Source organism: Pan paniscus, chromosome 18 (assembly GCF_029289425.2).
Source record: "Pan paniscus chromosome 18, NHGRI_mPanPan1-v2.0_pri, whole genome shotgun sequence".
Lineage (NCBI taxonomy): Eukaryota > Metazoa > Chordata > Mammalia > Primates > Hominidae > Pan > Pan paniscus.
In genome coordinates this window covers 33,251,266-33,268,221 of record NC_073267.2, presented here as the reverse complement: position 1 = coordinate 33,268,221, position 16,956 = coordinate 33,251,266, and the positions used below count along the sequence as shown (strand labels likewise).

General features: G+C 41.5%; 1 long non-coding RNA gene across 1 annotated transcript in view; it reads right to left on the bottom strand.

Moving 5' to 3' along the window:
- Positions 1 to 537: 537 nt before the first annotated feature.
- LOC134729288 (uncharacterized) overlaps positions 538 to 16,956 on the bottom strand; it is a 42,139-nt gene continuing 25,720 nt past the window's right edge. The window contains exons 4-6 of the long non-coding RNA XR_010110257.1: positions 16,630 to 16,772; positions 15,262 to 16,276; positions 538 to 720 (exon numbers count right to left, since the gene is read on the bottom strand). This is a non-coding gene — a long non-coding RNA (uncharacterized LOC134729288). The remainder of the gene's footprint in view (positions 721 to 15,261; positions 16,277 to 16,629; positions 16,773 to 16,956) is intronic.

Below are 16,956 nucleotides of genomic sequence, written 5' to 3'. Positions count from 1 at the left end.
TTATCCCTTTTTCTCCAGTCTTTAATAACAAATTCCTCACTGAACTTCAAGCCTTCACTAAAACTTCTTGAGGCTGCTAAATCTCTGGGCTGCAACTCAGTCCTAAAGACAATGTGACATGTCTTAGTTTATTTTTATTTCTCCTTCTAATGGCAACACCCCACTCCAAGTAGCAAATTATTTTCTGGTCTGTTTTTGATGTATTCCACGCTCCTCCAAATCTTAGAGGCTGAAAACAACAACCATTTTATTATGGTCATAATTAGTTGAGTTAGCACATAACTCAATCTGCACCAATCACAGAGGCCAACTGGATCTCTGTCTGACTGTGGGAAAAAGAGCTCATGAAGACCCTCATTGAATTTGTAGCAAGAACAGTAAATGACTGGTCACTTTGTTAAACCTCTAAGATACGAGAATGATGCTTAAAACACACACACACACACATGCACGCACACAACTACAACATAAGCCTGTTTTGATAAAAATACATCTCTTCTTTTTAAGTATCAATCCTATCTTTATTTAAAATTTTGGCATTTGTTCATTGTAGATTTTTCCATTAATTTTGATTTTTTAAAATATTGCATCAAAGGCCAGGTATGGTGGCTCACACCTGTAATCCCAGCACTGTGGGAGACCAAGCGGGAGGATTTCTTGTATTCAGGAGCTCCAGACCAGCCTGAGCAACAGGACGTTTTTAAGTGCTCAGCAGAGTATCTGAAACAAAGAAGACCACCAGTTAATCTGTACGTTTCATGAATAAGTCACGAGTGAATATAGATAAGAAAGCTGAGACACAGAGAGGTTAAGCAACTTACTCAGAGTCACGGAGAGTTATCTGTAGTGCTAGGACTGGAATCATGACTGCCTGATTTAAGTAAAGCTGTTAATCAGGCAGAAATTGCCCATTCATTCTCCTGAACTAAACTCACAGAAAGCTGACCATTTATTCCACTTTAGCAATGACTGGTCATATGAGAGCTGCCTACAAAAAAATCAAAAATTAGTCTAGCGTGGTGGTGTGCTCCTGTAGTCCCAGCTACTCAGGAGGCTGAAGTGGGAGGATGGCTTGGACCAGGGGGGTCAAGGCTGCAGTGAGCCATGATCGTGTCATGGCACTCACCCTGGGAGACAGAGTCAGACTGTGTCTCAAAAAAAAAAGTGCATCAAAAGATGATTTATCTTGATTACTGAGTTTTTTTGAGGGTGCCCTTAAATTTTGCATGAATGTCGAGTGTTTTACTTGCTCCACCTTAATCCTGTCTCTGCCCTGAGGTGATGCAGATGAATACAGTTTTGTTCTCGAAGGCCACATGATAACTGTATTATCTATTATAACCATAAGGCTCTGAATCCTGGGATGTCCTGGCAAGAATATGATAGTACCATCAGAAGCATAAGGTGATGGAATTTTATGGATAAAAAGGATTTTTGAGATAAAATATCCCAACCCTTTCTGTTAGAGACAAGGAGACAGAAACACAAAGGGATAAAATAATTTGGCTAAAGTCATACAGCTGATAAATTATAGATCTTGTATCCAAACTCATTATATTTTGCTGGAAGTTCAGCATTCATTTCACCACAATGAAGAAGCCAACTCTAGAATCCTTTTCCTCACAAAAAGAAATCATCTCCTTGTTAAATTTCATTTGGGTATTCTGGGGAAAATGTTGAGAAATAAGAAACATCTGGATTTCTCTTTCTTATAACTCCAGAGCACGATTTTACTTCAGTTTAGTCTATAAATTGACATGGATTATGAGGTTGTGTGGTATTTAGCTTTATGGTAATTTCCTATTTGAATAGCTGATAAGAGTTAATTTATCCTGAAGACAACTAGAAATAAAATAATAATTGGGTTATAAAATTAAAGCAATAACATCTGTAGTTTCTACTACATTGAACATATTTGATGTAGAGAATATTTCAATTAGGCTGAAAAACCTGTGAATGCTTTTTCTCCCTTATATTCTCCCTCAAAAGGAAAAAAAAAAAAAAAGGCCTACAACCCTAAAAATAATTAAAACTAGGAAGCGTTTTCAGCTTCTGATATTTCACATTGAACTCAAGAGGTTGAGAAAATTATGCAACCTTGACCTTGGCTGCTCTCATATGACCAGTCATTGCCAAAGTGGAATAAATGGTCAGCTTTCTGTGAGTTTAGTTCAGGAGAATGAATGGGCGATTTCTGCCTGATTAACAGCTTTACTTAAATCAGGCAGTCATGATTCCAGTCCTAGCACTACAGATAACTCTCTGTGACTCTGAGTAAGTTGCTTAACCTCTCTGTGTCTCAGCTTTCTTACCTATATTCACTCGTGACTTATTCATGAAATGTACAGATTAATTGATGGTCTTCTTTGTTTCAGATATTCTGCTGAACACTTAGGAAAGTGGAAAAGATTCAGTACCTGGTCTCAAACAGCTTATGATGAAATATGGACACAAATATCCTCCTCACAAGATAAAATGTGATAAGTCACATCTAAATGGCATAAAAGAGATCATAGATAAAAAGTAAGAAAGTTGGCACCTCCAACTACACTCAGTGGCACACCAATGTGAGATTGTAGGGGGGTGCAACGGGGGCCCAGAAGTCAGCTCTGGGAGCAGGTAATTGGGGATAACTCAAAAACAACAAAACAACCAACTCAAAACCAGCCTGCCCTCTCATCTCACTGTATGCTGGCATTTCTCAAAGAACTAAAACTAGAACTATCATTTGATCCAGCAATCCCGCTACTGGGTGTGTACCCAAAGGAAAAGAAATTATTATATCAAAAAGATACCTGCATTCATGTGTTTATTACTGCAGTGTTCACATTGGCAGAGATATGGACTCAATCTAAGTGTCCATAAGTAGATAACTGGATAAAGAAAATGTGGTATACATACACAATTAAATAGCATTCAGCCATAAAAAAGAGTAAAATAATGTCTTTTGCAGCATCATGGATGGAACCAGTGGCCATTATCTTAAGTGAAACAACTCAGAATCAGTCAAATACTTCATGTTCTTACTTATAAGTGGGAGTGAAACAGTGTGTACTCATGGATATGGACCATGGAATAATAGACACTGGAGACTCAGAGGGTGGGATAGTGGGAGGGGTGAGGAGTGAGAAATTACTTAATGGGTACAACGTACACTATTTTTTTTCTTTTTTGAGATGGAGTCTTGCTCTGTTGCCCAGGCTGGAGTGCAGTGGCACTATCTCCACTCACTGCAACCTCTGCCTCCCGGGTTCAAGCGATTCTCCTGCCTCAGCCTCCCCAGTAGCTGGAATTGCAGGTGCATGCCACCACTCTCAGCTAATTTTTTTGTATTTTTAGTAGAAACAGAGTTTTGCCATGTTGGCCAGGCTGGTTTCAAACTCCTGACCTCAAATGTTCCACTCGCCTTGGCCTCCCAAAGTGCTAGGATTATGGGCGTGAGCCCCCATGCCCGGCCACGATGTGTACATCTATAAGAAATAGAATATTTATAAAACAAATAGTTAATATTTAGGAGTTTATTGTTAGCTTTTAAACACATGCAAATTTATCTCTCAGTGTAATTACCTGGCTAGAGAAGAAATATGTGTAAGACAAAATGCTGATATAGTGAAATGTCTTCAAGAATTGCTATGATTACTTTGTCTTGGGAGAGAAAATAAAAATTGTAAGAAAGAAGAAAACTTTTAGGTTTGAAAGTGTCCTCTTGAGTGAAGGGACAAGTCTAAAGCTTGTATTTAATACATAGGTTTCTTTTGTTTTCTTTAAAAAGATGTTTAATTTTTAATTATTATGGGTATGTAATAGGTGTGTGTATTTATGGGGTACATGTGATATTTTGAGGCGGGTATATAATGTGTAATAATCATATTAGAGTAATTGGGGTATCCATCACCTCAAGCATTTATCATTTCTTTATGTTAGGAACATTCCAATTCCACACTTTTAGTTATTTTAAAATATACAAGAAATTATTAACTATAGTCACCCTGTTGTGCTATCAAATACCAGATCTTATTCATTCTACCTAACTTTATTTTTATATCCATTAACTATCCCCACCTTACCCTCCCCTCCTAGCTACCCTTCCTAGCTTCTGTTCACCATCATTCTCTCTATCTCTATAGGTTCAGTTGTTTTCATTTTTATGAATGATAACATGTGACATTTGTCTTTCTGTGCCTGACTTTTTTCACTTAACATAATGTCCTCCAGTTCCAGCCATGTTTTTGCAAATGACAGGCTCTCATTCTTTTTTATGGCTGAATAATATTTCATTTGGGGTATGTTTTGTTTTCTTGTCACTACAATTTCCTTCATTAATCAAGATAAAATGTTGAGCCGATTAGAAATAGAGTCCTACCTATGGAGTCTATTTCTTATTTAATGTGTTTAACATAAGAGTTAACAAGACTGTTAGAAAGTTAGGAGGTAACTTTCAATTCTGATATATTGATCCTGGGGCAGTTGGACCAAGGATGGATAACAGATGGAGAATCGACAGATGGTAGAAGGCAGAGTTGTGATCTCAGGGATTATTTGTTAGGGGTGCACATTAAACTTGTTTAGCTATTACTTCAGTTCTAACCGTGATTTTTTGGTTTTCCTTTTGAAAAGCTGCTGTAGTCAGTAACCCAGCTGTGGCATAACCATGGTCCAGGAGGAATCAGTAGCTAACATCTTTTTTTTTTTTTTTTTTTTTAGACGGAGTCTCGCTCTGTCACCAGGCTGGAGTGCAGTGGCATGATCTTGGCTCACTGCAACCTCCACCTCCCGGGTTCAAACGATTCTCCTGCCTCAGCCTCCTGAGTAGCTGGGAGTACAGGCGTGTGCCACCAAGCCCAGCTAATTTTTTTTTGTATTTTTAGTAGAGACGAGGGTTTCACCATGCCAGCCAGGATGGTCTCAATCTCTCGACCTCGTGATCTGCCTGCCTCCGCCTCCCAAAGTGCTGGGATTACAGGCGTGAGCCACCGCGCCCAGCCGCTAACATCTTGTGTAATGTCAGCTACCACCACCTCAATGGGGCACACCTTTGGCATTTAGACAAGAGTTGGGTGGAACTACAACTTTCTTCTTTAATCACCGCCACCTTCCATCACCATTTCAAGAGCCTAAAAGTAATGAGCACTTAATTCATCTGTCCATGGAAGTGGGTTAGGAAGGACTGGGTGAGTCTCTTCATACTCCCTTATTCCTTAAGCTAATTTAGGGACCAACCTGGAACGGAGGTCAAGGAAGAATGGCATATCCTGAAAACCATGAGTGGCTCGGTAAGGCTGAAACACAGAATGAATGTTCCTAGTGCAGTGGAGAACCTGAGTCCAGTGAGTAAGGGGGGAAGGATGTATGATGTAGGAGAAAGCCAAGAGGAGCTATATTTGTTACTCTAAGGAGTTTTGTTGGAATCTGAAGATAATAGCGACCTTTGGAGGATATACTCCAGGAGATGGTGGAGAATCTTAGGAATGTAAACATATTGAAGACTTTCCCAACCATGAGCTAGATTCAAAAAACAGTAGGCAGAGTTGACATTTTTGAAAAGTACAGTCGTTCCTTTTATGAGGTTTCATTGTGGTACTCCCTAAGTCAAGGTGGAGTGTTGGGTAATCTCTTCATGTCCCTCGGGAGTGCAAGGAAAAATGTCCTATTGACAAAGATCATGGCATCTTGGGAAAGACCATCACAATGGTTGGCCTATCTGTCCTCATGTTTGTAGATGTAATTAGGATGTGCTTAGATTTCAAGGATTGGATTGGATACCTGTCAAGTAATCAAATGGTTTACTTCATAAAAAATATGCTACCATTGGCCAGGCACAGTGGCTCACACCTGTAATCCCAACACTTTGGGAGGCCAAGGCAAGAGGATAGCTTGAGGCCAGGAGTTTGAAACCAGCCTGGGTAACACAGCAAGACCTCACCTCTACAAAAAACAAAAAAATTAGCTGGGTGTGGCAGCACGTGCCTGAGGTCCCAGCTACTCAGGAAGCTGAGGCAGGAGGGTCGCTTGAGCCTGGGAAGTAGAGGTTGAGGCTGCAGTGATCCCCCATCATGCCACTGCACTCCAGCCTGGGTAACAGAGAAAGGACTTGTCTCAAAAAAAAATTTAAAAATCCTGTCATTAAATTTCTTGCCATTCAACTCCAAAGACTGAATTTATAATTTTCAAAGATATAGAACCCAATGGTTTTGCTGGACAAAAATAAGCGCTTCAATTTTCCAACCATTTCCAATATCAAAACTCCTCTGGTCTTCATGTCCTCTTTCAGAATCCTCTGTGTATCCCCGCAAAGCTGCACCTATGGTTGTACTGGTGTGTTTGCTACATTGTGTGCCTTGCCATGTATTTTTTCTCCAGCATGAAATCAAACTGGCAAGACAGTTTTATGTGTTTTGTGATGAAGGATCTCTGGTGTGAGATTCATAATATTGCATTTATCTTCAGAGGAGCTATGTGCGGGCTAACTCCTGAGAGCATGGTATAGCCACTGCTAGCATCTTGCCTTCTATCTATGCAAAACTTTTGTAAAAGGATCCATAAACACACAAACTATCTCTGTACACAATGCAATCTCCCCTAGCTTTTCCTGCTCCCCAGAGTCTGTGCATGAAGGAGAATCCTGCTTTAAAATGCAATAACTTTCTGTGACACTTTATCATTCTAATAGCCATAAAATTACCAAAATACGGCATCTTCTATTGTTCTACATGGTAGCTAGGGAAACAAATTCATATGCACATCCTTTTTTCAGAAAGCAAAATGGACTAAAGGGCAGGGGTTTTCCTTTTTATTTCAGTTTGTTGCTATTTTTATTTGGAACTTATCCTGTTTTCACTCTCTCCTTTTCTATCTCATATTGTCAAAATATAAGATGGTCAGTAGCTAGGACTGGAAAAATTCAGATGAATTTATAGTGTGCAGAAAATGGTTGACATCTTTTAAACACCTCCACAGAGAGTTAAAACTCTCCAGCTATTTTCCCTGTAAGGAGATATTCAGGGTTCACACATTCTACACCTTCATTTTTTCAGAAACAGGGTCTTACTCTGTCGCCCAGGCTGGAGTGCAGTAGTGCCCAGGCTGGAGGGCAGTGGTGTGATTATAGCTCACTGTAGCCTCAAACTCCTGGGCTCAAGGGATCCTCCTGCCTCAGCCTCCTGAGTAACTGGTACTACATGTGCATGCCACCATGCCCAACTAATTTTTAAATTACAAGAAAATAAAAATCTTTTTAGAGATAGGGTCTCACTATGTTGCCCAGGCTGGTCTCTATCTCCTGGCCTCAAGCAAGCCTCTGCCTTGGCCTCTCAAAGTGCTGAGATTATAGGTATGAGCCACGGTGCTGGGGTGCTGGACCTACATTCTTGTTTTTTTGTTGTTTTTGAGGCAGGGTTTCGCTTTGTCGCTCAGCCTGGAGTGCAATGTTGTGATCATAGCTCATTACAGCCTAGACCTCCCAGGCTCAGGCAATCCTCCCGTTTCAGCCTCCCTAGTAGCTAGGACTACAAGTGCATGCCAATAAGCCCGGCTAGTTCATTTTTCTTTTTTTTTTTGTATAGATGGGGTCTCACTATGTAGCCAAAGCTGGTCTTGTTCTCCTGACCTCAAGGAATCCTACCTCAGCCTCCCAAAGTGCTGGGATTATAGATGTGAGCCATCATGCCTTGCCTACATTCTCATTTTTAACAAATTACATTAATATCAAACTGAAATTACCAAGATTCAACTCTGGTTAATCGCTCCTCAAAGCCCTTAATGGATCCCCATTGCCTGGGAAGCACATCCTGGGCTCATTCTTTTCAGCTTCAGCTCCTTTAACCACGAGCTATTTGGCCTAATTACTCACGACTTATTTTTGTAACACCCCATGTGCTCACCTGCCCATATATCTTTGTACCCTCAGTTCTTTCTGGCTGGGGTACTCTTCGGTCTAGTTCTTCAGAGCCAGACTATAAACTCCATAGGGGCAAGGATCATGGACCTCTAGTGTCTAGTCCAGTGTCTGATGTACAGTAACCATTCAATAAATGTTTGTTTACTGACTGCCTCAGCCAGCTCAAAAGTTGTCTCTTTCAGACCTTATGCGGTGGCTTATGTCTATAATAACAGCACTGTGGGAGGCCGAGGCAGGCAGATCACTGAGGCAAGGAGTTCAAGACCAGCCTGGTCAACCCGGTCTCTACTAAAACCCCGTCTCTACTAAAAATACAAAAATTAGCTGGGCATGGTGGCATGCGCCTGTAGTCCCAGCTACTCGAGAGGCTGAGACAGGAGAATCACTTGAACCCGGGAGGCAGAGGTTGCAGTGAGCCAAGATCGTGCCACTGCACTCCAGCCTGGGTGACAGAGCAAGACTCTGTCTCTCACATACACACACAAAAATTATCTCTTTCTGAATTACGTCTTTGCATAGTGCCTTCAGTGAGTATCCAGGAGGGGCTGGAGGCAGTGTATTCTTTTAATCTTTGTCTATTTGAAAATGCCTTTATTTTGCCTTCACATGCAAGGACAATCTAGTCAGATATGAAATTTTAGGTTATTCTTATTTTCTCTCTGCACTGTGACGATATAATGTTACTCCATTGCCTTCTGGCATCAATTGTTTGTTGATGAGAAGTTTGCTGACAGTGTAATTGTCATTCCTTTGTGGATAATCTGCATTCTCTTTTGTAGCTTTTAATATTATCTATTTTTTCTTGATATACTAAAATTTCTATAGGATGTGTATGGATGTGCATTTGTTTTCCTTTATACATCTGCATTTGGTGCATCTGTAAAAAAATCTGGAACATTCTCAACCATTATCTTTTTAAATATTGTTATTCTACCACTTGTGATATTCTCTTTTACATCTCCTATTGGACATATTTTGCAGCCTGTCAATTTATTTTCCATGTCCCTTAATTGTCTAATGAAAAAAAATTGTTCTCTATGCAGCATTATGGTTGAATTCTCAGTATTATCTTCCAATTGACCAATTATTGCTAACAATATCCAGTTTAGTGTTGATATCATCTATTGATTTAAAAACTTTTAATGACCATAGTTTTCATTTCCAACATTTCTTTTTTTTTTTCTTTTCTTTTCTTTTCTTTTTTTTTTTTTTGAGACGGAGTCTCGCACTGTCGCCCAGGCTGGAATGCAGTGACGCGATCTCGGCTCACTGCAAGCTCTGCCTCCTGGGTTCACGCCATTCTCCTGCCTCAGCCTCCCGAGTAGCTGGGACTACAGGGGCCTGTGACCACGCCCGGCTAATTTTTCGTATTTTTAGTAGAGACGGGGTTTCACCGTGTTAGCCAGGATGGTCTCGATCTCCTGATCTCGTGATCCGCCCACCTAGGCCTCCCAAAGTGCTGGGATTACAGGCTTGAGCCACCACGCCCGGCCCATTTCCAACATTTCTAAGTGACATTTTAAAATAGGCATTTTGTCCAGGTGCAGTAGCTCATGCCTTTAATCCCAGCACTTTGGGAGGCTCATTTGAAGCCATTGGTTTGAGACCACCTTGGTCAACATAGTGAGACCTCATCTCTACAAAAAATTTTTTAAAAAGTAGCCAGGCATGATGAGGCACTACGACTGAGTCCCAACTACTCAGGAGGCTGAGGTGGGAGGACTGTGTAAGCCCTGGAGTTTGAGGCTGCAGTGAGCTATGATCACGACACTGCACTGCAGCCTGGGTGACAGCCTGTCTCCAAAAAAAGAAAACAAAACAAAACAAAACAAAAAAACCTCAAAAAACAACAACCAAAAAAACCCATACACATACACATACACATACATTTTATTATTATTAGTGGCTGGGCACAGTGGCTCACACCTGCAATCCCAGCACTTTGGGAGTCTGAGGTGGGAACATCATTTGAGGCCAGGAGTTTGGGACTAGCCTCGCCAACATGGAGGAAACCCATCTCTGTTAAAAACACTAAAATTAGAGAGGTGTGGTGGCGGGGACCTGTAATCCCAGCTAGTCAGGAGGCTGAGGTAGGAACATCGCTTGAACCTGAGAGGCAGAGGTTGCAGTGAGCCAAGATCACACCACTGCACTCCAGCCTGGGTGACAGAGCGAGACTGTATCAAAAAAACAAAACAAAACAAAACAAAACAAAACAACAAAAAGTAATATTATCCCTTTATTTCTTTCAAGGATATAAAACATAAATATTTTAATGTTAACTTCAGATTAGTCTATTATTTTCATTGTTGTTATTTTCATTTATAATCACCTAATTGTTGATGATATAGAATTCTTTACTTAACATTAGATCTCGCGTATCTTATTATTTTGTACTCCAGGTTCATCTTCGGTGAAAACATTTTTTTCTCTCCTTTTTCCTCTGTGCTCATTCCTCCCTATTGACAATTGTGCAGCTGGCCCTTCAGGGGCCCCCAGTCCAGAGCCCCACTTTCTCTTGTTGGGTGAAGGCTACTGTTGGTGATGTTGAGTGAACACAGATGCAGTTACTGAGCCATCTGTGTTGGCTGCTTGGCTGTGTTTAGTGGGGCGCTGTGTCTGATCCCTCCTGCCTGTCTCACTACCCCTTTGATTAACTCTTAGCTTTTCCAGCTTTCTTTCAGAGGTGGGAAAAGCCAGTCTAATTCCTGGGCTCAAGCAGTAACTGAGGCTTTTGTCCCCTTCCCATTGTGGGGAATGTTTGATTTTCATTGTATTGTAGAAGGCCAAACTCCTGGCTTCCTTTTGCCTGGTCCAGCAGCCCCATGGCCACCTTGGGTTACTGATGCACATACCTGTTATCTGTGGATGTTTTGTGGCTGGCGTGATGCAAGACTGGAGGGAGGGATTTTGTGGTTAAAGGGGATGTTAATTTTCCCACTCACTCTCATAGCATATGAATAAGGAAACCTGTTGCTCTAATTGCCACAGGAAGTTCTTTTTTATCACTATAAGAAAGTTACTATTGCCTGGGCACGGTGGTTTATGCCTGTAATCCCAACACTTTAGGAGGCTGAGGCGGGTGGATCACGAGGCCAGGAGATCAAGACCATCCTGGGTAACACGGTGAAACCCCGTCTCTACTAAACATACAAAAAATTAGCTAGGCATAGTGGTGGGCGCCTGTAGTCCCAGCTACACGGGAGGCTGAGGCAGGAGAATAGCTTGAACCGGAGAGGCGGAGGTTGCAGTGAGCTGAGATCGCACCACTGCACTCCAGCCCGGGCAACACAGAGAGACTCCGTCTCAAAAAAAAAAAAAAGTAACTATTAGGGCAATATGCCAAGTACACGAACACTCCTTCCTAATTTTAATTTTTTATATTTTATATGAATGTGCATTTTTGCTTATGACTTTTTATCATTTATCTTTTATTGCCATGTGTTTGGAGTAGCAGTAGGGGCTTCAAAACATGTACATCATAATTCACCCCTCTTTGACCAGAAGTCAATTTGATACTTTTTTCCCCCGTTTCTTTTTGTACTTTTATTGATATATCATAGTTGTACATATTTTCATGGTACGTGTGATATTTTGATACATGTGTACAATGTGTAATGATCAAATCACGGTTTTGGGATTTCCATCAACTCAAACATTTATCTTTTCCTCTTGTTGGGAACATTACAAATCTTCTTTTCTAGCTTTTTTGAAATATACAATAAATTATTATTAACTATAATTTCCCTGCTTTACCATCAAATACTAGAACATATTCCTTTTATCTAATTTTTTGTTTGTTTTTTTAAGATGGAGTTTCACTCTTGTTGCCCAGGCTGGAGTGCAATGGTGCAATCTTGGCTCACTGCAACCCCCACCTCCTGGGTTCAAGCGATTCTCCTGCCTCAGCTTCCCAAGTAACTGAGATTACAGGCACGCACCACCATGCCCAGTTAACTTTGTATTTTTAGTAGAGTAGGGGTTTCACTATGTTGGTCTGGCTGGTCTTGAACTCCTGACCTCAGGTGATCCACCAGCTTTGGTCTCCCGAAGTGCTGGGATTACAGGTGTGAGCCACCGCACCGGGCCTACCTAATTGTATTTTGTACCCATTAACCAGTTTCTCTTCATTTCTCCCCTTCCCTTCCTAGCCTCTGGTAACCATTCTACTCTCCACCTCCATAAAATCCACTTTTTTTGATCCCACATATGAGTAAGAACATGCAATATTTGTCTTTCTGTGCCTGGCTTATTTCACTTAAGATAATGAACTCCAGTTCCATCCATGCTGCTGCAAATGACAGGATTTGATTTGTTTTTATGGCTGAGTAATATTCTATTGTGCATATATACCATATTTTCTTTATCCATTAATCCCTTGATGGACATTTAGGTTGATTCCATATCTTGGCTCTTGTGAATAGTGCTGCAATAAACAAGGGAGTGCAGATATCTCTTTGAAATACTGATTTCTTTCTTCTGGATGTATACCCAACAGTGGGATTGCTGGGTCATATGCTAGTCCTATTTTTAGTTTTTTCAAGGAGCCTCCATCTCCATACTGTTTTCCATAGTGGCTGTACTAATTTATGTTCCCACCAACAGTGTTTTCTCTGCATCCTCACCAACATTTGTTATTTTTTGTCCTGATATGTTTTTAAGTCTGAGACCTGTAGTTGATGCTCTGGTGAACTGCCTGGATTCCCTCCAGGACAAGCACTCCTTGTCAGCTGTCAATGCACTGAGAAGGCATTGCTCGCAGCTGAACTTCCGTCCAGGAATTTTCTTCAGCTGAAGGGAGCTGCCATGCTTAAGATCATGACCGTTCCTCAGAAGCTGCTGCATTCTAGTGACCGGTCAAGTGGGGGTACCGAGAACTGACCTCCTTGTGTCAATTCAGGACAGTGATAAAGGGCCAGCCTGCATCTAGCGCTTTCCGTGGAGTGGCCTCAGGCCTCTGTTTCAACTGCATTGCAGTTCAACCTCTTACATTTATGAATCTTGCTTCACTTACTACCTCATAGGCATTAACTCCAAAAGTGCCTCCCATAAGCCTCCTGCTCACAAACTTCCATATTAGCATCTGCATCCTGAGGAGATGAATTTTAAGATACCACCCTATAGGTGGAGAACATCTAGGTTTCCCTAAGGGCTTCTTCCAGCTGTTTCCCCAAAGTAGATACTCAGAAACATCTGTGGGGCTGGGCACGGTGGCTCACACCTGTAATCCCAGCACTTTGGGAAGCCAAGACAGGTGGATTGCTTGAGGCCAGGAGTTTGAGACCTGCCTGGGCAACATGGCGAAACCCTGTCTCTACTAAAAATACAAAAATTAGCTGGGCATAGCGGTGCGTGCTTGTAGTCCCAGCTACTCAGGAGGCTGAGGCAGGATGAACCACTTGAACCCAGGAGGCGGAGGTTGCAGTGAGCCGGGATTATGCCATTGCACTCTAGCCTGGGTGACAGAACCAGACTCACTCTCAAAAAAAAAAAAAGAAAGAAAGAAAGAAAGAAACATCTGTGGAATGAATACATGAATGAAAACAAAGCTGCCTGAATTTAACCTGCTCAGATTTCCCAAGCTACATAATTTTTCTTATTTTATTCTTTTTTACGAACAAAACTAGGACTTCCAAAGTCTGAGAAATTAATCTTGGGTCTAGGTAAGATAACACTCCCTCACTTTGCAAGTTTCTATTTTAATTGAACTTTAATGCTGCTTGGATGAACTTAGCATGGTTGTCGCTTTTGTGATGCATTTGAAGATGAATTACTTGAGCACAAAGTATTAATGTGGAAGGTGAAGGCAGATAGCAGCATGATCAGGAACAGAGCTTGGGCTGTAAATTGAAGTTTGGCATCAGAGAGGAATGGCAGTGTTGGAGAATGACAATAAAAGTAATTCCTTTTCAAACATCACTGATGGTGGGACAGCATGGTAGCTTTACCTCCCACAAAGCTGTCTTGAAACCTTTGCTGGACACTCTTTTCTCAGGATTGACAATTAAGATCTCCCAGACAACTTTCATCTCAGAGGGCACAGTAAACTGAGCCTGCTCTCTGTAGGGAGGGTAGTGAGGTAGATTGATGGGGAAGCTCACATTTGGAGAAACAGTATAATGTGGTCAGGTGTAGTGTTTCATCAACATGTGGTCAGGTTCTGGACAGTTCTCTAAGAGAATATTTAAATGATACATTGCCATGTTTGCATTAATAATAATTAAAACATTAGCATATTCTGTGTCATTGAGATGACTACTAATGGTGCACACTGTGGTTTACCTGCCCTGCATCGTATTTCACATATTTCACATTCATCTTTTTTCAAAGCTCCATATTTTCAGGTATTCTCACCTCTTACATAGCCCATGTTCTGAGGGCAGATTCTGGTTTCTTTATGCAAATCATGGCAATCTTAGTTCCTTTGTGTCTTCGTCCATTTAGTGTTGCAACAGATTACCTGAGACCAGGTAATTTATAAAGAAAAGAGGTTTATTTAGCTCATGGGTCTGCAGGCTGGGAAGTGCAAGAAGCATGGCATCAGCATCTGCTGGGTTCCCGGGGAGGGACATAAAACACAGTGGAGAAGGGAAAGGGATGTGTGCAAAGAGGGGAAAACCTGAGGGGCACCCTGACTTTATAACAACCCATGTTCGAGGGAACTAATCCATTCCCTTGAGAAATAATCCAGTCTTGAGAGAGCAAGAACTCACTACTTCAAAATGGCACCAAGCTTTTTATGAGGAATCAACCCCCATAGCCCAACCACCTCCCACTAGGCCCACCTCCCAATCCTGCCACAGTGGGGATCAAATTTCCACAAGAGTTTTGGTGGGACAGACAAACCATAGCACCTTGCAAGTAACTGCTTCAGAAACGTAGAACCTAGACTTAAATACATGAGACTTCTCTAGTGACTGTTAAAGGTGTGGGGCAGACACAAGGTTGCTAGGATGACCTTTAGTTTTGTGGCTGAGAATTTTTTTCCTTTCTTACAGGATATAAAAATGAAAAACCAGTTGCCCTAGTTGCCTCTAGTGATGATACAGGATATTGTCTTGTTACCACGATGGAAGCTAATGTAAGTCTGCATGCAGAGAAAAGCAGAGTGAACCGAACCTCAGAGAACTTGAGACAGAGCCCTGATTTTACTAACCCAGGATCCTACCTACCTCTGACCTAATGATTTATGAAATAATAAGTGTCCTTATTGTTTAAACATATTGTGTCAAGGTTTCCTCTTACTTACAGGTGAAAACATCTTATTTGGCACATATCCCTATGCTCAAGTACTGTCTATGTAAATAGTTTATAATTATATTGGCACCAGGTAATTATTGGCACCAATTAAAGGCAGAATTTACCTTTAAAGATGTAGGTAAACAGGTCGGCCTCCCAGCAGATTGGTATTTTCAGTGCTAGATTGATAATAATGACTTCTGGTTAGAGTTGACTGGTTGATCACATAAATTCATTTCCTTTCTGTACCAACACTCTCCATAAAATGATAATAAATAAACAGGAACAAAGTCCAAATACTCAATGACAGGAAAATGGGAAGACAGTCTTCAGAAAAAAAGATTTCATCACATTTCCGGAAGGTGGATAAAATAGAGGGGATCAAAAACTGGCGAAGCAGGATCAAGGAATTCACTGTGCAGAGTATGTGCAGAAGGAGGTTCAGGTGAAATGCAGCAGAAGGAGGTTCAAGTGAAAGGCAGCCAGTATGCCCTTCATGCATCGAAGGGCCTCAGCAACATGAAGTACCAGCTCCAAGAGAGGGTAAGATGCTGATATGGAGCAGAAAACCAGGTGATATGGTTTGGCTGTGTCCCCATCCAAATCTCATCTTGAATTGTAGATCCCATAATCCCCAGGTGTCATGGGAGGGACCCAGTGGGAGGTAATTGAATCATGGGGGCAGTTGCCCCCATGCTGCTGTTCCCATGATAGTGAGTGAGATCTCATGAGATCTGATGGTTGTATAAGGGGCTTTCCCCTCTTCGCTCGGCACTTTTCCTTCCTGCCATTATGTGAAGAAGGATGTGTTTGCTTCCCCTTCTGCCATGATTGTATGTTTCCTGAGGCCTTCCAAGCCATGTGGAACTGTGAGTCAATTAAATCTCTTTCCTTTATAAATTACCCAGTCTCAAGTACATCTTCATAGCAGCATGAGAACAGACTAATACACCAGGCGATTAATCAAAGTCTATATACGAAACAGTCAAACTTACTTTACCCGGAGAACATAATGCCTAGAAGCCAGGCTTCGATTCCCAGACTTTGAAAAAAGGAGTATTCTCTTCCAGAGAAACTGGCAGCCTCCAGGGGAATGCTCTTTACCTTCTACCATTTAGAGACTATCTTAGTTTTTTCAGGCTGTTAAAACAAAATACCATAGATGGGGTAAATGATAAACAACAGACATTTATTTCTCACAGCTGTGGAGGCTGGGAAGTCCAAGATCAAGACATGTCAGATTTTGTTTCTGGCGAGGGCCCACTTCCTGGTTCACAGGGGGCACATTATTGCTGTGTCCTCATATGGTGCAGGGGGAAGGGAGCTCTCGGGGGCTTCTTTTATAAGGGCACTAATCCTACTCATGTTGGCTCCACCCTCAAGACCTAATCAGCTCCCAATAACTCTACCTCCCAATACCATCTCATTGGTGATTAAGCTTCAACATACGAATTTTGGGAGAACACAAACATTTAAACCATAGCGGGGTTTACCAGGTAGTGGTTCACTTGCTTCTTAAAACTGGTCTCACTTAGAGCAAATTGGCAAAATCAGCAAGTTCTGTCCAGGCTACACGGCTCTCACCAGATTTACTCGTCTTGTTCCTCAGCATGAATACACTTCTCCAAATGGGAACCTCCAACATGGAAGAGAGGTGTCAAAACAAACAGGCACAGAAAACAATTCTGGAGGAGGCAAATGTTGTGCCAGGAACAGAAGAGAACATGAAATAAATCCTAAAATGTGTTCTCAGAGAGACTGGAGATGTTGCAATATTAAAACAAGCGTAGGACACAGTGAAAATGTGTCCTAACCCTGTG